At 44.6% G+C, this 16,288-nt stretch overlaps 1 protein-coding gene across 1 annotated transcript in view; it reads right to left on the bottom strand.

The window, feature by feature from the left end:
* LOC116958165 (uncharacterized) overlaps positions 1–6,487 on the bottom strand; it is a 45,460-nt gene extending 38,973 nt beyond the window's left edge. Inside the window, exons 1-2 of the mRNA XM_076055921.1 lie at positions 6,397–6,487; positions 5,994–6,021 (exon numbers count right to left, since the gene is read on the bottom strand). The gene's annotated coding sequence lies outside the window, so the exon portion shown is untranslated. The remainder of the gene's footprint in view (positions 1–5,993; positions 6,022–6,396) is intronic.
* Between the last annotated feature and the right edge of the window lie 9,801 nt (positions 6,488–16,288).

Genomic DNA, 16,288 nt, shown 5'->3' with positions numbered 1-16,288 from the left:
ATTGTATTGTATATTAGTCTAGTTTATAACATGGTTATGGTGCAGCACAGGACAGAGCAGCGCACCTTGGTTGCTCTGCTTTGGTGTTTTCCTGTGCCCAGCCACCACCCTCCTCCGCTCCAGAGGAGGTGGGGGCTGGGTAACATGCTAATTAACTCCGCCCACACACCTTTAATAAAGACGCTGTCTTTGCTTGGCAGCGTTCACTCAAGCGCTGTCCTCTGGACAGACCTGTTTCTTCACCTGATGAAGGCTACTTGTGTTGTGGCCGAAACGTGGTGAGAATGTTATTTTGTTTTATTACTTTGTTTCCATCCTACTTGACTTTACCGAAAGAACCAAGAAGACGAAATATCGTTTTCAATGGAGAAGCTTTTAATGAAGAAATGCAATTATCCAATTCAAAACATAACACAATTCAAAGTTGTTTCATTTTCAAACTTCAAAACGGAGCATCAGGTGCTTGCGTGGAGACGTCGTTCGTGTGCAATTTTTTTCGTGACTTTCCTGGCCCAAGGCCGTTAATGGTTGTGAGGGGCACCGCAGGCAGTCAGGCTTACTTCAAGCCTTGGTTGTGAACATCCAGACGTTACTCAGCAAGGAGCATTTCACGTCCTAGTTCGACAAAATCTACGTCAACACGTAATACAAAATTACAATTCGTGTTGTAGAGAATGTATCTCCTCTATGTGTAACTTTTGAGTGGTATGCCTTGTAACTGATGAATGATCCGAGTGTGCTCCCTATTTTAAAGACTGAGTTGCTCCAGAGGGAGATGGTTCCTGAAAACACAAAACTATCCTTTGACCTGTATCACAAGAACAATGAGTCTCACCTGAGTTATCTGTACAGGTTACTTCCAAAACACACACTTTGTCCTAACATCACTTATTCAATGTTTGACCCTTATAGACAATGTTACATGTACGCACACAATCAGACAAGTATTAATTCTAAATTATTGACAGGCATATTAACAAAATTGAATTACTGCAGTGAAATATACTGCATCAGGTTATATCGTACTAACAAGCTATTTTTTTACAAATACGCTTAACAGTGTATGTACAACATACTATTGCGCCATTCAAAAACGAGTAGGCCATTGCATGCTGGCGTCTGGGTCAAAATTTATCAAATTCTAAACATTACCTACAAACTCCACAACTGAGATGCCACATCAACCATCGCCCCCTACTGACAGGTTCTTGTCCACATGCAGGCCGGTGCAGGGCCACCACCTTGTAGCACACAGGGGCAGCTGCTACTTGGGGATGCTCTTCGAGTGTTTGAGACTAGCTATAACACAACACTCCGAATTGCCAGAGGCGATTAAGCAAGCACCATATAAATTGAATTATTAGAACCTTGTGATTGCTTGGAAGCTTATTGGCTCTCGCTCATGGTTAGAGATCTACGCAACCCACAGGTTCACAAAGACTGGCCGCTCTGACCCTGCAGGTTGAACCTAGGAATTGAGTGTTCAACTTCTCATTCTTGTCATTAAAGGCCTGTGACAAAGGTGCATCTATTGGAGTGACATCGTCTCAAGCTTACATATCTACCGGGTCTCCATTTGACTTTGTAATGTCTCGGAGGAAGTCCACCCACACCTCCACTTCCACAAACTGCTGGGAGTTGCCTCGCTCTGCCTGACAGTCAGAATTCTCCTCCTGCTTCACGTTGCCTCCATCGATGTGAAGGTCTGATTTTGGAGTTGAATCTTCATCTTCACATTTTACCCTCACTTCTTCGCTCTTCACCATCACTTCTTCACATTTCACCTTCACCTCTTCATATTTCACCTCGATACCTTTAAAAGTGTCCAAGCTGGGATTTTCTTCCGGTTCTTGTTTCATGAGGGATGGGCTCATTGCGGCACTTTGACTTTCACAAGCTGATTTCAGATTCCACTCCTTGTGGATCTTCTGATGCTTGTGTGTTCTCTGGTGTACATGAAGATGTGGTGACTGTGCAAACGCCTTCCCACACACACCGCATTTGAAGGGTTTATCTCCTGTGTGTGTTCTCTGGTGTACATTAAGATGTGGTGAATGTGAAAACGCCTTCCCACACACGCTGCACTTGAAGGGTTTCTCTCCCGTGTGTGTTCTCTGGTGTACATGAAGATGTGGTGACTTTGAAAACGCCTTCCCACACACACTGCACTTGAAGGGTTTCTCTCCCGTGTGTGTTCTCAGGTGTACTTGAAGACTTGGTGACTGTGAAAACGCCTTCCCACACATACTGCACTTGAAGGGTTTCTCTCCCGTGTGTGTTATCTGGTGTACATGAAGATGTGGTGACTGTGAAAACGCCTTCCCACACACACTGCACTTGAAGGGTTTCTCTCCCGTGTGTGTTCTCAGGTGTACTTGAAGACTTGGTGACTGTGAAAACGCCTTCCCACACATACTGCACTTGAAGGGTTTCTCTCCCGTGTGTGTTCTCTGGTGTACATGAAGATGTGGTGACTGTGAAAACGCCTTCCCACACATACTGCACTTGAATGGTTTCTCTCCCGTGTGTGTTCTCTGGTGTGCATGAAGACTTGGTGACTGTGAAAACGCCTTCCCACACACACTGCACTTGAAGGGTTTCTCTCCCGTGTGTGTTCTCTGGTGTACATGAAGATGTGGTGAATGTGAAAACGCCTTCCCACACACACTGCACTTGAAGGGTTTCTCTCCCGTGTGTGTTCTCTGGTGTACATGAAGATTTGGTGACCGTGCAAACGCCTTCCCACACACACTGCACTTGAAGGGTTTCTCTCCCGTGTGGGTTCTCTGGTGCCATGTGAAATGTGCAGTACTATCCGTGCTGTATGCACACCGGTCGCATTGTTGCCTTTTTGCACCGAGCTGCGCCGAGTGCCTTTGCTCCATCAGAACAATTCTGCAGAGGAAGCGACAGCTGCAGACAAAAAAAAGGATATCCACACCATCTACACGTCAGTATCGATGCACAGCGGAATGCATTCATACAGTCACATGTGACTTAAACGTCTATACTTATTCATATATTCATGATATAGTGAAAACGTATCCCAAATTCATCACACGGGCTGTTATGGCACACAATTAGAGGGCAAATGGTCATAAACGTGCCTGGAAGCCCTCGTATCTTCAAAATAAACGTTAACCCAAAACTCCGAGCACATGATTTTGAATGTCTTGCTTCAAAAGGAATATTTATGAAAGCTAAATTCAGCTGACGTAGCAAAGGGTGTTGAAAATAATACTATTTGTGTTATGCAGAAATGCATAAATTAATGTTCAATCGCAACGTAGAGGTGTGAAAGCCAGGCACAGATGTCCTTGAATGCTGGGATGAACAGTTCCGACTTCAGCTGCACGTGTGCTGTGATAACTTCCTGACTACATTCTTACAAAGAGTTGCAGAGGAAAACAAAAATAAACTACTGTTTTGATATAACCTCCGTGCTCAATAGAGTTAATAGACTTGACTGCAAATACAAACTTGACCCTTTCACACACTCAGAGGTAGAGCCAGGATATTCAGGTAGGGGGGGGGGGTAGCCCCTTTCAGCAATGAAATTGATAGGAGTTGTTAGTAAGTAAGGAGTTGTTAGTAAGGAGATATTAGTAAGGAGTTGTTAGTAAGGAGTCGTTGGTAAGGAGTTATTAGTAAGGAGTTGTTAGGAAGTAAGGAGTTGTTAGTCAGGAGTTGTTAGTAAGTAAGGAGTTGTTAGTAAGGAGTTGTTACTAAGTAAGGAGTTGTTAGTCAGGAGTTGTTAGTAAGTAAGGAGTTGTTAGTCAGGAGTTGTTAGTAAGTAAGGAGTTGTTAGTCAGGAGTTGTTACTAAGTAAGGAGTTGTGCTATGCTTTTAATTCGACGCGTGTGAAAGGCATCGCGCTCGCTGAAGGTGTTTGCCTTCAGGGAAGTCGTGTACTGTATACGCAACTGGGCACAATTCTGAGTCGCTTGTAACTGCTTTGCCGTTACTTATTGCCAATTATGAACACGGACTGTTGTCCTCTCAGAGTCCCTGGCATGTAATAATATGCCACGCGGTGGCAGTGGGGGGGGGGGTCGCACAATGCTGATTTATCTATATTTATAAAAGGGAAATTTGTGAATGTGTGTCTGTTTGAAATGTTCAGCATACTTGCCGACATGCAACACAAACTTGAAATTTGGCATGTGGGTAGCTTCCACACTGGACACAATGCACAAAGTATTAAAATAGCCGTCATATCTGAGATGTCACCCTATGCGGCATCGTTACGCAGTGTGCCTGCTGACGTCGCGCACACCCCCCACCAACACTCCGCGAAGGCCGTGTTTTAATCCAAGACAAGAATCAAAGTCCCGGGCAAAGCCGGGTAGTAAAGCTAGCCTATATATAAAATGGAAATGTGTGGATACGTGTGTGTGTGTCTGGTCGAAATGTTTAGCATACTTCCCGACATACTATACACCTGAAATTTGGCATGTGGGTAGGTTCCATACCGTGCACAATGAAAAAAGTATAAAAATAGACTTTTGTATTTTGTATGACCATGAAGTTTGTGGCGTCAACCCGCAACACACCTGAGTTAAGCGCTCTGCAATGAATATAGAATTGAAGCTTTCGTGAATGCATAAATTACTCATTGGTTTTTTCGGTAAAGTCCCGTATGTAGAAATATAATAAAATTATATTAAAATAAATCACGACGTTTCGAACGCAACACAAGCGATCATCATCAGGTGTAAAAAAACAAATAGCAAGGGAGCACATAGGGTGACATCAACGCAACACATAGAGAGCGTTAAACTGCACGGAGGCAAATACAACAAGATGAGAGACGAGAACTCAACAAAACCTAAGAAAAATTACGTGATGCAAAACCAGTAGGCCAACAACACAGTTAGACACTTCCATGGTAGACCACGAATTTCAGAAGACTGCTAAATTTCGTGGTCATCCTCCGGGTTGAACAAACCAGCATAGACAGAGTGAACAGATACGAGGTACAAGGCAGCAGAGATACATACACAGGGAAGAACATCCAGGGAAAGATGTATTTGGCAGCATAGATAGAGCTGTTAACAGCATGCCGGGAGATTTTAGGTGGCGCTTCGCTCCTGGTCAAATGAAGCCATTGGTTTCTCGGAGTTTCAATACATATCCTCCGTGCGAAGAACGGGTAGAACTGCTATCTTAAATATGAAGCAGAACATTACATCTGTTTGTTTGTGTGAAGCAGCAAAACCTCTCCAACGCTGAGCTCTGGCGTCGTGAAATTTTCACAGCTTATGCCGTTTGGAATTTCTAAGTGAACGCGACTATTTTCAGCTCGCCACGTCATTATTCCCTTCCCGAGTGGCCAAAATCGACCTTGCGTAGTAGTGGATTAAGGTTAAATTTCCTCGAGTGAAAACATCCCATTTAGGTAACTTGATTTGTTTCGGCTTTTTTCTTTCTCGCAAGCATCAACATTTTTAAGGGTTTTTCAGTGAAATATAAGGGAATATGAAATGTATCCAAGACAAGAATCCAAGTCCCGGGCGAAGCCGGGTAGTGAAGCTAGTTACTAATAAGCCCCAATGATCCTATCGAAATTAGGGATTTCGATCGGATCGTTGGGGGGCACGTGCCTACCCCACCCCCACTGGCTCCACCACTGTCACACACTGGCATGGTTCACAGGTGGTGGTGTGTCCAGACCCATGCCTGGCCACCTTCACCTGCTCAGAATTCATGCTCCCTCACTCCACCAAGTAGAGTGAACACCGCCACGCGTCCAGAGTGAACACCGCCACGCGTCCAGAGTGAACACCGCCACGCGTCTAGAGTGAACACCGCCACGCGTCTAGAGTGAACACCGCCACGTGTCCAGAGTGAACACCGCCACGCGTCTAGAGTGAACACCGCCACGCGTCCAGAGTGAACACCGCCACGCGTCCAGAGTGAACACCGCCACGTGTCCAGAGTGAACACCGCCACGCGTCCAGAGTGAACACCGCCACGCTGTTGAGGAGCCTCACCTTGTGTTGTGTTGTGGGCAGGTCGCTTCTGAAAACAAAAAGCGGAACAGTAGCTCAAGCGGGCTTAGCCTGGTGTAAAAAATAAAAATAAATAAAAACCGCGTGAATATTTAAAAGTAAAACAAAGTGACAAAGTGGCGAGCCGCCTGAAGACAAATTAAACTTAAGCGAGATAATTGAAGCAAACGCGATCAGGCGAGGGCAGGAGGCAAGGCCCCACGTGGCTAGGCCCCGCGCTGTAAAGTCGCAACCTGGACATCGCTTCCATGCTCGCTGCTACTCAATTGACATCGCTACGAGAGAGAGCGAGGCTCTACCTCGGTAAACAACAACCACCACAACAACCACAACAACAACCACCACAACAACCACCACCACCACAACCGCGATGAGAATTTCTCACCTCGGATTTCAGTGCACGGGCGGAGCAGCAGCTTCCTGTTATCTCGTGATGTCACGCGGCAGCAAGAGGTGACATGACGTCACTTGTGGAGAACGATAATACTCCCCTCCCACAATGAGCGCCTCCGTACGTGAATAGATTATGTTAATGAGCCGCCAGTCACTGGGCGTGGCCTTGCCCAAATATGATTCTAATTGAACAGAAAACGGCAGCGACCCTGGCAGAGGTGACGTCACGTTCAAGGGCGCCTTGGACGGGGTGGGGTGAACACCTTAATGACATGACGTCACTAGCGAGGTACATATCCCTCTGGCATTTCACGCCGATGAGGTTATGGTGAGTGGTGACGTCACAGAGAGGGGTTGAAGTTTGAGTTGATTTAGATTCATTTTCCATTGCTTCCTCCCTTGAACAGAGACCACTTGTGTGTGTGTGTACACTGTGTGTGTGTACACTGTGTGTGTACACTTTGTGTATACACTGTGTGTGTGTACACTGTGTGTGTTTGTGTGTACACTGTGTGTGTGTGTACACTGTGTGTGTTTGTGTACACTGTGTGTGTACACAACGTGTGTGTGTACACAGTGTGTGTGTACACTGTGTGTGTGTACACAGTGTGTGTGTGTACACTGTGTGTGTTTGTGTACACTGTGTGTGTGTACACTGTGTGTACACTGTGTGTTTGTACACTGTGTGTGTTTGTGTACACTATGTGTGTGTGTACACACTGTGTACACTGTGTGTGTACACTGTGTGTGTACACTGTGTGTGTTTACACTGTGTGTGTGTACACTGTGTGTGTGTGTACACTGTGTGTGTGTGTACACTGTGTGTGTGTACACTGTGTGTGTGTACACTGTGGTGGGCACAGTCATCTCAGTCGACAAATGGCATCTTTTCATCAATTTATCATTTTCCAATGTTTTTGTTATTTTCTATCTACGTGACTTTACCGAAAGAACCAACAATATAAATGTTAATCAGCTGCGCCACGCTGTGTGGGAGCTACCTGGCCTGTCGCTCCGCACGAAGCTGCGTGGAGCCCTCTGCATGGAAGTTCTGCGCCGGTGAGAAACTCTCTCAGGCCCCCCCCACGCCTCCACGCAGATTGACGCGAGCCGAGTTGGTGGTGCATCCTATTTTGCCTTGAAACTTTCGTGACTGGCAGGAATTCATATTCTTGGGTTCTTTCGGTAAAGGCACGTAAATAAAAAAAAATGTTATATTAAAGAAAAATAAAATGACAATTTAAAAAATAAAAATAAACGCGTTTTTTTCTTTATTTTTGTTTTCTATCTACGTGACTTCACCAAAAGAACCAAGAATATGGTAGCGCATTCTCTATTTATTGCAGAGGTTCAAGGTTCAAATCCGACAGGCACACCTGGCTACCCCAGTAACATGCACCACAATATGCGCAGTCTGCTTCACGGCAGATGTAAAAACATAGCGTTGTGTCATTCACGACGCACAGGTCATTGCATGTCGGTGTCACGGTCAAAATTGTGGCAATTCCAAACATTATCCAGAAACCACACAACGGAGATGGCGCGTCAATGATCGCCCCCTACCGACAGACTCATGTCCACGTGCAGGCCGGTGCAGGGCCACCTTGTGCCACACAGGGGCAGCTGCCACTTAGGGTGGGGGGGAGTGTTGTATACGGCCCTTTTTCCACAATTAATATCCGTAAGAATATTTACGGATGCATACACCTAGATTTCTTTTTCCCTTCTTTCGTGACAAACAATATATATTTTTAATAATGAATCAAACCCGTAAGCCAGAAACACGAAAAACCAGGTGTCGGTCATAAACAGACCATTAAGAAATAAAGAAATAATAAAACTCTCGAGGTGAGGATGTAACAGCTATCGGCGAAAATCTCCAGATGAACAAGAGTTTGATGGGCCCCTTAGGAAAGGTCCCTCCGAGGTCAGAACACCAAGAGAGCAGACACCAGACGCCAACAGGGTAAATCGTATACATATTCTTTTCCTTATTTTCCAGTAAAACAACAACAAAAAAATTAAAAGGCAACAACAAGAATAAGATAAAAGTAGCGAGCCTAACGCTCACTCCAATTAAGAACAGGCCACCAGACACATCAGTGAATTATTATCCAATGATTAATTCGCTATCAAATGATTTTCACCTTTAATACTTTTACTGTTAAAACAAAGCTTGGAGCAAGAATACCGAGTCACATCAAAGGTTATCGAGAAGGAATGAGACAACGAGCAAACTTGCGAAAGAGTTTAAACAATATTCCAAGCAACCCCGACCACCTTTTGTCTCTCTCACAGCGCGGAGAAGCAGGAATTACACCTTATCACAAGGGGCCATCTGGAAAAGCCAGCCGGGTTTGATGAGGAGACGCACCCACCCCACACACGGCAACCAGGCAAAGAAAGTTTTAAAGAAAATTGCAAAATAATATTAATAATAACAACGTGTTAACCTTACACGACATTCCATTATAGAACCTTATAGAACCAAGGGATATGGATTCCAACAATCAAGAAATGGACCTCTTAAACTCAGGATGATAATTATTTTTCTTTTTAATAATTCCATCATAACAATTCGAACCTCGGTAAAACCGAGAGGTGTCGGGAAGACGTAGTTACAAACACGAGTCTTGGCGAACATGGGACCAAATGGTATTTGAGAAAAATAAGTCGAAAGTATAAAGAGGTGCTCCCGACCACCTTTGTCTCTCCCGACCACCTTTGTCTTTCCCTGCAGCACGTGATAAAATGCATACGCTCGGAAGAGCATCTTCACTTGGAAATAAATCAAATACTATGAATCACAAGCAGGATCATAACTGTGTATGATAAGATACCAACTGTGATGTGAAATGTTAAACTTAAAAAAAATCTTAACCATTTCTTTGTGCGTCGGAACGCGAACGGAAAAGGGGGGGGGGGGGGAACCCGCCCCTCTCTCTGGGTGGAGGGATCAGACAACCAGACGCCACCGAGATGAATCGAGGTGTCTGTTGTCTTGATGTTTATGGCTTGAGGAAAGACCCGAACAGGACCATGTCATAAATGACACACACACAAACATACACACTGACACACGAACCCCCCCCCACCACCGACACGAACCCCCCCCACCGACATACGATCAGATCAAAGATAGCTCCACCTCGTGAGGGGGAGCCGAGAAGGGGAGAGATTTTTGGCATAAAAAGGAGCCGTTTCAGCATTGAAATCAGCTCATCAGCCCTCGGGGCCAGCTCATCAGCCCTCGGGGCCAACTCATCAGCCCTCGGGGGCAGCTCAACAGAAGAAGACTCATCTCAACTCAGCTCAACAGAAGAAGACTCATCTCAACTCAGCTCAACAGAAGAAGACTCATCTCTACTCATCTCAGCAGAAGACCCGCTCAACTCATCTCAGCAGAAGAGCAGCCATCACCGACGCCGGAGACGTCTCTACAACTCGCCGAATTGGCGAGTGTCGCCGATTGGCGACCCGCTGCCGCTGTTAGCGGCCAGCGCCACCACGAGCGAATCGTGAGCCTGCAATCTACAACCGCCGACGACGGAGCACCAGCGCGCCGCTGCGGGCGTGCTTCTAACGCCGTCTACCAGACGGTCATCTCAGCTACAACAACGCATCTACTCGTTCACCAACGTCCGTCGAGTCCGAACCAACTACTGAAAGAAGAATCAACTGATACGTATGATACACTGCCCCCCACTACACGACAAACCAGACGTCTGCTTGACGCAAAGAATCGATTCCGAACATTGGCCTACTCTTTCACCACTCATACCATTCAACACACACACACGGGTCATTAACAAAGCCTAAAAACCTCAAGCCATTGAACCATCCGTGATTGTGGAAACATCGCAACGACCGAGTGAATAATCTATCGTTTTTAAGAGTGTTCATAATTTTCCTCTGTAATATTGTGCTGGGGCTGTACTTCTAACCGAATAAATTACCAACTGACCCATTGACAAGGATTAATTCTTGGCACCTCACCACGGAGCGCCGCTCGCGGGGTTGAAGAGCGGGTTCAACCGGTTCCCTGTCAGGGGTCTGGCCACAATCAATTAAAAGATTGGCCCGAGATAAGGATCTCAAAAGGAAACATCGCCACCCATTGAGTCGCGTTGAGAAGTTGATTAGGAATACTTGAGTCGTTCGTTAATATTTGTCTTTCGGCATAATCTTGCTGGTATCCACGAATGAAATAACGAATTGAAACGCATATTTGTGCCTCCAAGAATAATACTGGTTGTAGTGCCCTGTCAACGAGTAGCGTTGCATAATAATCAGTCATCCTATTGTGAACGTGACAATAATTGCATTAAGGGCCGCGCATGATCAATGACCGAATGCTGTGTTGTGTGACAATTCAAGTAACGAAGCATTGTGGCCATCGAGTGGTGTTGATAAGGCAATTCGAAGTATTTCAGTCGAACACTTTAAATTCATAATCGTTATGAATCAATGAACGAACATCAACGTGGTACTGTGCTGACGATTTCAAGCATAATAACTTCGCATATCAGGATGTATTAAGGATTGGATACGAATCAAAGCCCAAGTGCCGTGTTGTGTAACAATTCAAGCATACGAGTTTGCATATTATAAAGTTAAGGTTTGATAGAATAGTTCGCATGTTTTAATCTCTCTCTCAACAACCGATTGATTGCGTTACGCGTCGGGAATTAACCACAGGTGCCGCTATCGAGGTGAAACAACGTAATCGTGATGGTATCATGTTCACGCTGTGTTGAAATTCCAAAATCCCGAGATTGAGTTTTCATATTATCCAAAAATTAAAGTTAGCTAGAAAATAAAATTGATTAAAGCAGAAGGGTTGTGTGTGATTCTTCCTGAAATTCTGCATAATATTGTTCTGCGTATGAGATCTGAATCCTGGGGACCTATCATAAGCACACTATCACCACACATAATCCATAACACACATAATCCGTAATGTTCAATCGAGAGTAATCGTATCCTTATCGATAATACGGAATTAAAGAGCAGAGTCGAATCGACTCTCTCTCATTCACGCTCACAACGCCTGCGTCACTGCATACGATTAATTGCGTTATTCCAATTCATAACACAATCCTCGTCACCGAGGCTCGACCTGATAATCCATAACGACTTGCATTATCATAACCACGCCCACTCGCATAAATTAATGCGATTATCTCTCGAATCAGTATAATTTATGCGCATAATTACACCAATTAACATAATTTCGGATAAATTATGCAAATTTCAAATTTCATTTAATTTTCATTATTTTCATCAATTTTCATAACACCTAAATATACAACATATTGGGCGTGTCGTCCGGGATCTCTCGCAGACAGTTTATGCTTGAATTAAGGAACAAATCACTGTTGTATTAACCAAGGCTTTATGATCTAACGTTACCCTGTGACTGTAATGGGTGTAAAACAAACAAACAAAAAAAACGCACTCTGAAGGGAAATTCCAGAGTAGCAGGGTATAACAAAGACAGTTGAAGTAAGATTATTTGCTCGAGTCAAACTGACCACATCCTGTGATACAAGTGTTTTTATACGTGCTCTGAAGGGAATACCAGAGTCACATGAGTCGAACTGATGCATTCTGGATACAACTGTTTTGATATGCACTCTGAAGTGAAATTCCAGAGATGCTCGTATTAAGAGTAATTTTTGAGTGGATTGCGGGATATTGGGAACTTGTACCAAAAAGGTCAGGCCGATCTGCTACAGAGCAAACAAATCAGGGAGACACATGGAAGGCGAGCTGTATTGATGACATTGGGACACTGCTTAAGAACTGGATAAAATGGGAGAAAAGCGAACACGATGTAAAAACATCAGGAATAGCTACGCTGAACTCAGACCCTCTCGCACAGACAGACAAACAGAGATTATGGGAGGAGGAAAATTTCGGAAAAGAAGCAGGTGGGACTGATAACCCCGAAGTCAGAGTGAGACAGAATATTAAAACTAAATCACCAGGAGATTCTGTACTAATAACGCGAGAAAGGGCGGAGCCGAAGCTCCGAGGCAACTCTAAAGGAAAACGCACACCACGCACAGACGGCCAACACAAACATCGCGACAGGCACGACGCACCAGACAAATATAAATCAAACACCCCACAAAAACCACATAAGTATGAGCCATGGGACAAACATGAGTCACCGAGCAAAGTTGACCCACGTTACAGGCGCAAAATACACTACAAAAATCATGTTAAGCAACGCCACCGTGATGTTAATGACTCATCCGAATCTGACTCGGATGACGATGATCAACTTTCCGAATACTCGTTCAGTAGTAACACTCTGAAATTGATGGACAAAGCTCTCGTCAGAATTCCCTATTTTGATCCACACAATAAGAACAGGGACATTCACACTCACATCGCAACGGTAGAAGCAGAAGCAATGATCAGGGGTCTGAGGAAAACGGATGAAAAAGCGAGTTTGCTGAAACGCAGCTTGCATGGACAGTCCATATCATGGGTAAAATCGCTACCATACGAGGTTCGGAACGATTTTAAAAAGCTGAGCCTGGCAGTGATTCGGAAGTTTGGAGAATATTCAACACTGTCTGAGGGATTTAACGCTGCAAAATCTATGACCCAGTGTGCAGACGAGGATCCTCGGGATTACCTCATGCGATTTAAAAGAGCGTACTATGCGGGCGATGTGGATCAGTATCACGAAGGTGACAAAAGGTTCAAAATTATGTTTTTTGGATCTTTGAGTCCAGAGATTACAGAAATTGTGGGAATGGTCTTGAATCCAGAGACAGCCTCCTTAGACCACATAGTGGATCGGGCACACATGGCTTGGCTGTACCGGGCTAAAAACAATGATTTCACAGCACACAGTGAACGGGACAAGGCAACCAGCCTATCAGAGGAAAATAAAAAAACATGTGAGGCATTTGATGCACGCAGGCCCACAGTGCAGAAAACAAAAAGCACCCACGGATTACCAACATAATTACATACACGGGTGGTCAGATAACAATTACACGAGACAATGGCACGCAGACCGGGAGCGATCGCAGCGTGCAGGGACGCGTATTTTCGAGAATCGCAACGTGTGGAGACCACGAGCAAAGTCAGACCAGTTCCCAATTCCACGGCACACAGACCAGGAGCGATCGCAGTGTGCAGGGACGTGTACTTGCGAAATTCGCCACGGGTGGAAGCAAAGAGCAGGACCATATCTTCACCCAATGCAGCGGCACACAGCCGGCCAAAATTACCCACACAGATGGCGAGATAACAATTACGGTCGACAGTGGCACATAGAGAATGGGCGGCCACGGCACACAAAGACACATAATCGCGAGAATCACGGCGTGTATAGGCCAAGAGCAGAATCACGCCAATTCCCCATTCCACGATACACAAGGGGCACACATGGCTTGGCTGTAACAAAGAGGGTGACATGGGCACGTGATAAATCGCTCACACTGGTTGAGAGGAAAATGACAGGGAAAGAGGTGTCCGCTGATCTGAAAAAAAAATCACAGCCCTTGGAAAAAATCAAGCAGGCTGGAGGTTACAAACAGAACCAGAAGGGGAACCATGATTGTGGAAAACTAAATGCGTCATGCACCCGCTTTGATGTGGTAGGGAACGCGAGAGTCGCTCCCGTGGTGAACCCATCTATTGAACAAGGACAATTAACCATGAAGCGTGATCTAACAGGAAATGATAACCAACAGGATCGGGAGGAGAAACATGCTTGTTTGGTAAATGGAAACGCGATCAATTGTGTCGCAACATTGCGTGAGAGTACAGTAAAAGTGCCAGGGAAACGCGTTACAGAGACAAAAATCCATGATGGATTGGGGAATGTGTGGAAATCCAGCACACGCAAAAACATGGAATCGAATCGAGGCACGGAATCGGATCGTGGTACGGAGTCAGCAAATCTGCACATGGCTGCGGAGAAGGCAAATGACCCCAACAGTCGAGCACGGAAACTCGTGTTGTGTACTAATCCTGGTGGCGTACGACATGGCTTCACGCCACATAAACCCACAGGGAAGGCGAGGGATAAAAAAATTTACCGATACGAACCAAGGAACCGTGCTCATTTGGCTAAAGCCATACCGACGATGAACCAAAACGACGATGTGATGATGTTGCATGGAAAGGTCACAGGTTACTCTAAAATACCTGGTCATGAGAAAAATTATTCTGTACTTTTGACCAAACGTGGCAGTAAGGTTGCCAATAACTTGGTAAACATTAAACAAAGAAATGCCAGGAGGGAAACGGTGTACCACCGGGCTCGAAACCGCTATCCAGTGTTTCCCAGGAACTGAAACAAAAATCAAAGCAATAATTGATAACAACCGATGTAACATGTTGCCTTTATTTTTTTTCCTGTTCTTTTATTTTTTTTATTTCAAATGTAATCATGCTGTGACACGTACGCGCGCGTTGTAAGGAAAAATCACAAACTTGAAGACAATCGATGGTTCATGGTGGAAAAAGGCATTTTTCTTTAATATTAAAAATAACCGGTGGCAGACCACCGATCATTTTTAAAAGGGCGGAATGTTGTATACGGCCCTTTTTCCACAATTAATATCCGTAAGAATATTTACGGATGCATACACCTAGATTTATTTTTCCCTTTTTTCGTGACAAACAATATATATATTTTTAATAGTGAATCAAACCCGTAAGCCAGAAACACGAAAAACCAGATGTCGGTCATAAACAGACCATTAAGAAATAAAGAAATAATAAAACTCTCGAGGCGAGGATGTAACAGCTATCGGCGAAAATCTCCAGATGAACAAGAGTTTGATGGGCCCCTTAGGAAAGGTCCCTCCGAGGTCAGAACACCAAGAGAGCAGACACCAGACGCCAACAGGGTAAATCGTATACATATTCTTTTCCTTATTTTCCAGTAAAACAACAACAACAAAATTAAAAGGCAACAACAAGAATAAGATAAAAGTAGCGAGCCTAACGCTCACTCCAATTAAGAACAGGCCACCAGACACATCAGTGAATTATTATCCAATGATTAATTCGCTATCAAATGATTTTCACCTTTAATACTTTTACTGTTAAAACAAAGCTTGGAGCAAGAATACCGAGTCACATCAAAGGTTATCGAGAAGGAATGAGACAACGAGCAAACTTGCAAAAGAGTTTAAACAATATTCCAAGCAACCCCGACCACCTTTTGTCTCTCTCACAGCGCGGAGAAGCAGGAATTACACCTTATCACAAGGGGCCATCTGGAAAAGCCAGCCGGGTTTGATGAGGAGACGCACCCACCCCACACACGGCAACCAGGCAAAGAAAGTTTTAAAGAAAATTGCAAAATAATATTAATAATAACAACGTGTTAACCTTACACGACATTCCATTATAGAACCTTATAGAACCAAGGGATATGGATTCCAACAATCAAGAAATGGACCTCTTAAACTCAGGATGATAATTATTTTTCTTTTTAATAATTCCATCATAACAATTCGAACCTCGGTAAAACCGAGAGGTGTCGGGAAGACGTAGTTACAAACACGAGTCTTGGCGAACATGGGACCAAATGGTATTTGAGAAAAATAAGTCGAAAGTATAAAGAGGTGCTCCCGACCACCTTTGTCTCTCCCGACCACCTTTGTCTTTCCCTGCAGCACGTGATAAAATGCATACGCTCGGAAGAGCATCTTCACTTGGAAATAAATCAAATACTATGAATCACAAGCAGGATCATAACTGTGTATGATAAGATACCAACTGTGATGTGAAATGTTAAACTTAAAAAAAATCTTAACCATTTCTTTGTGCGTCGGAACGCGAACGGAAAAGGGGGGGGGGGGGGACCCGCCCCTCTCTCTGGGTGGAGGGATCAGACAACCAGA

The sequence above is a fragment of the Petromyzon marinus genome, chromosome 73 (assembly GCF_048934315.1).
Source record: "Petromyzon marinus isolate PM22_M1 ecotype Great Lakes invasive population chromosome 73, UKy_Petmar_22M1.pri1.0, whole genome shotgun sequence".
NCBI lineage: Eukaryota > Metazoa > Chordata > Hyperoartia > Petromyzontiformes > Petromyzontidae > Petromyzon > Petromyzon marinus.
Note: the sequence above shows the minus strand (reverse complement) of the source record. Positions and strands in the feature narration are given on the sequence as shown.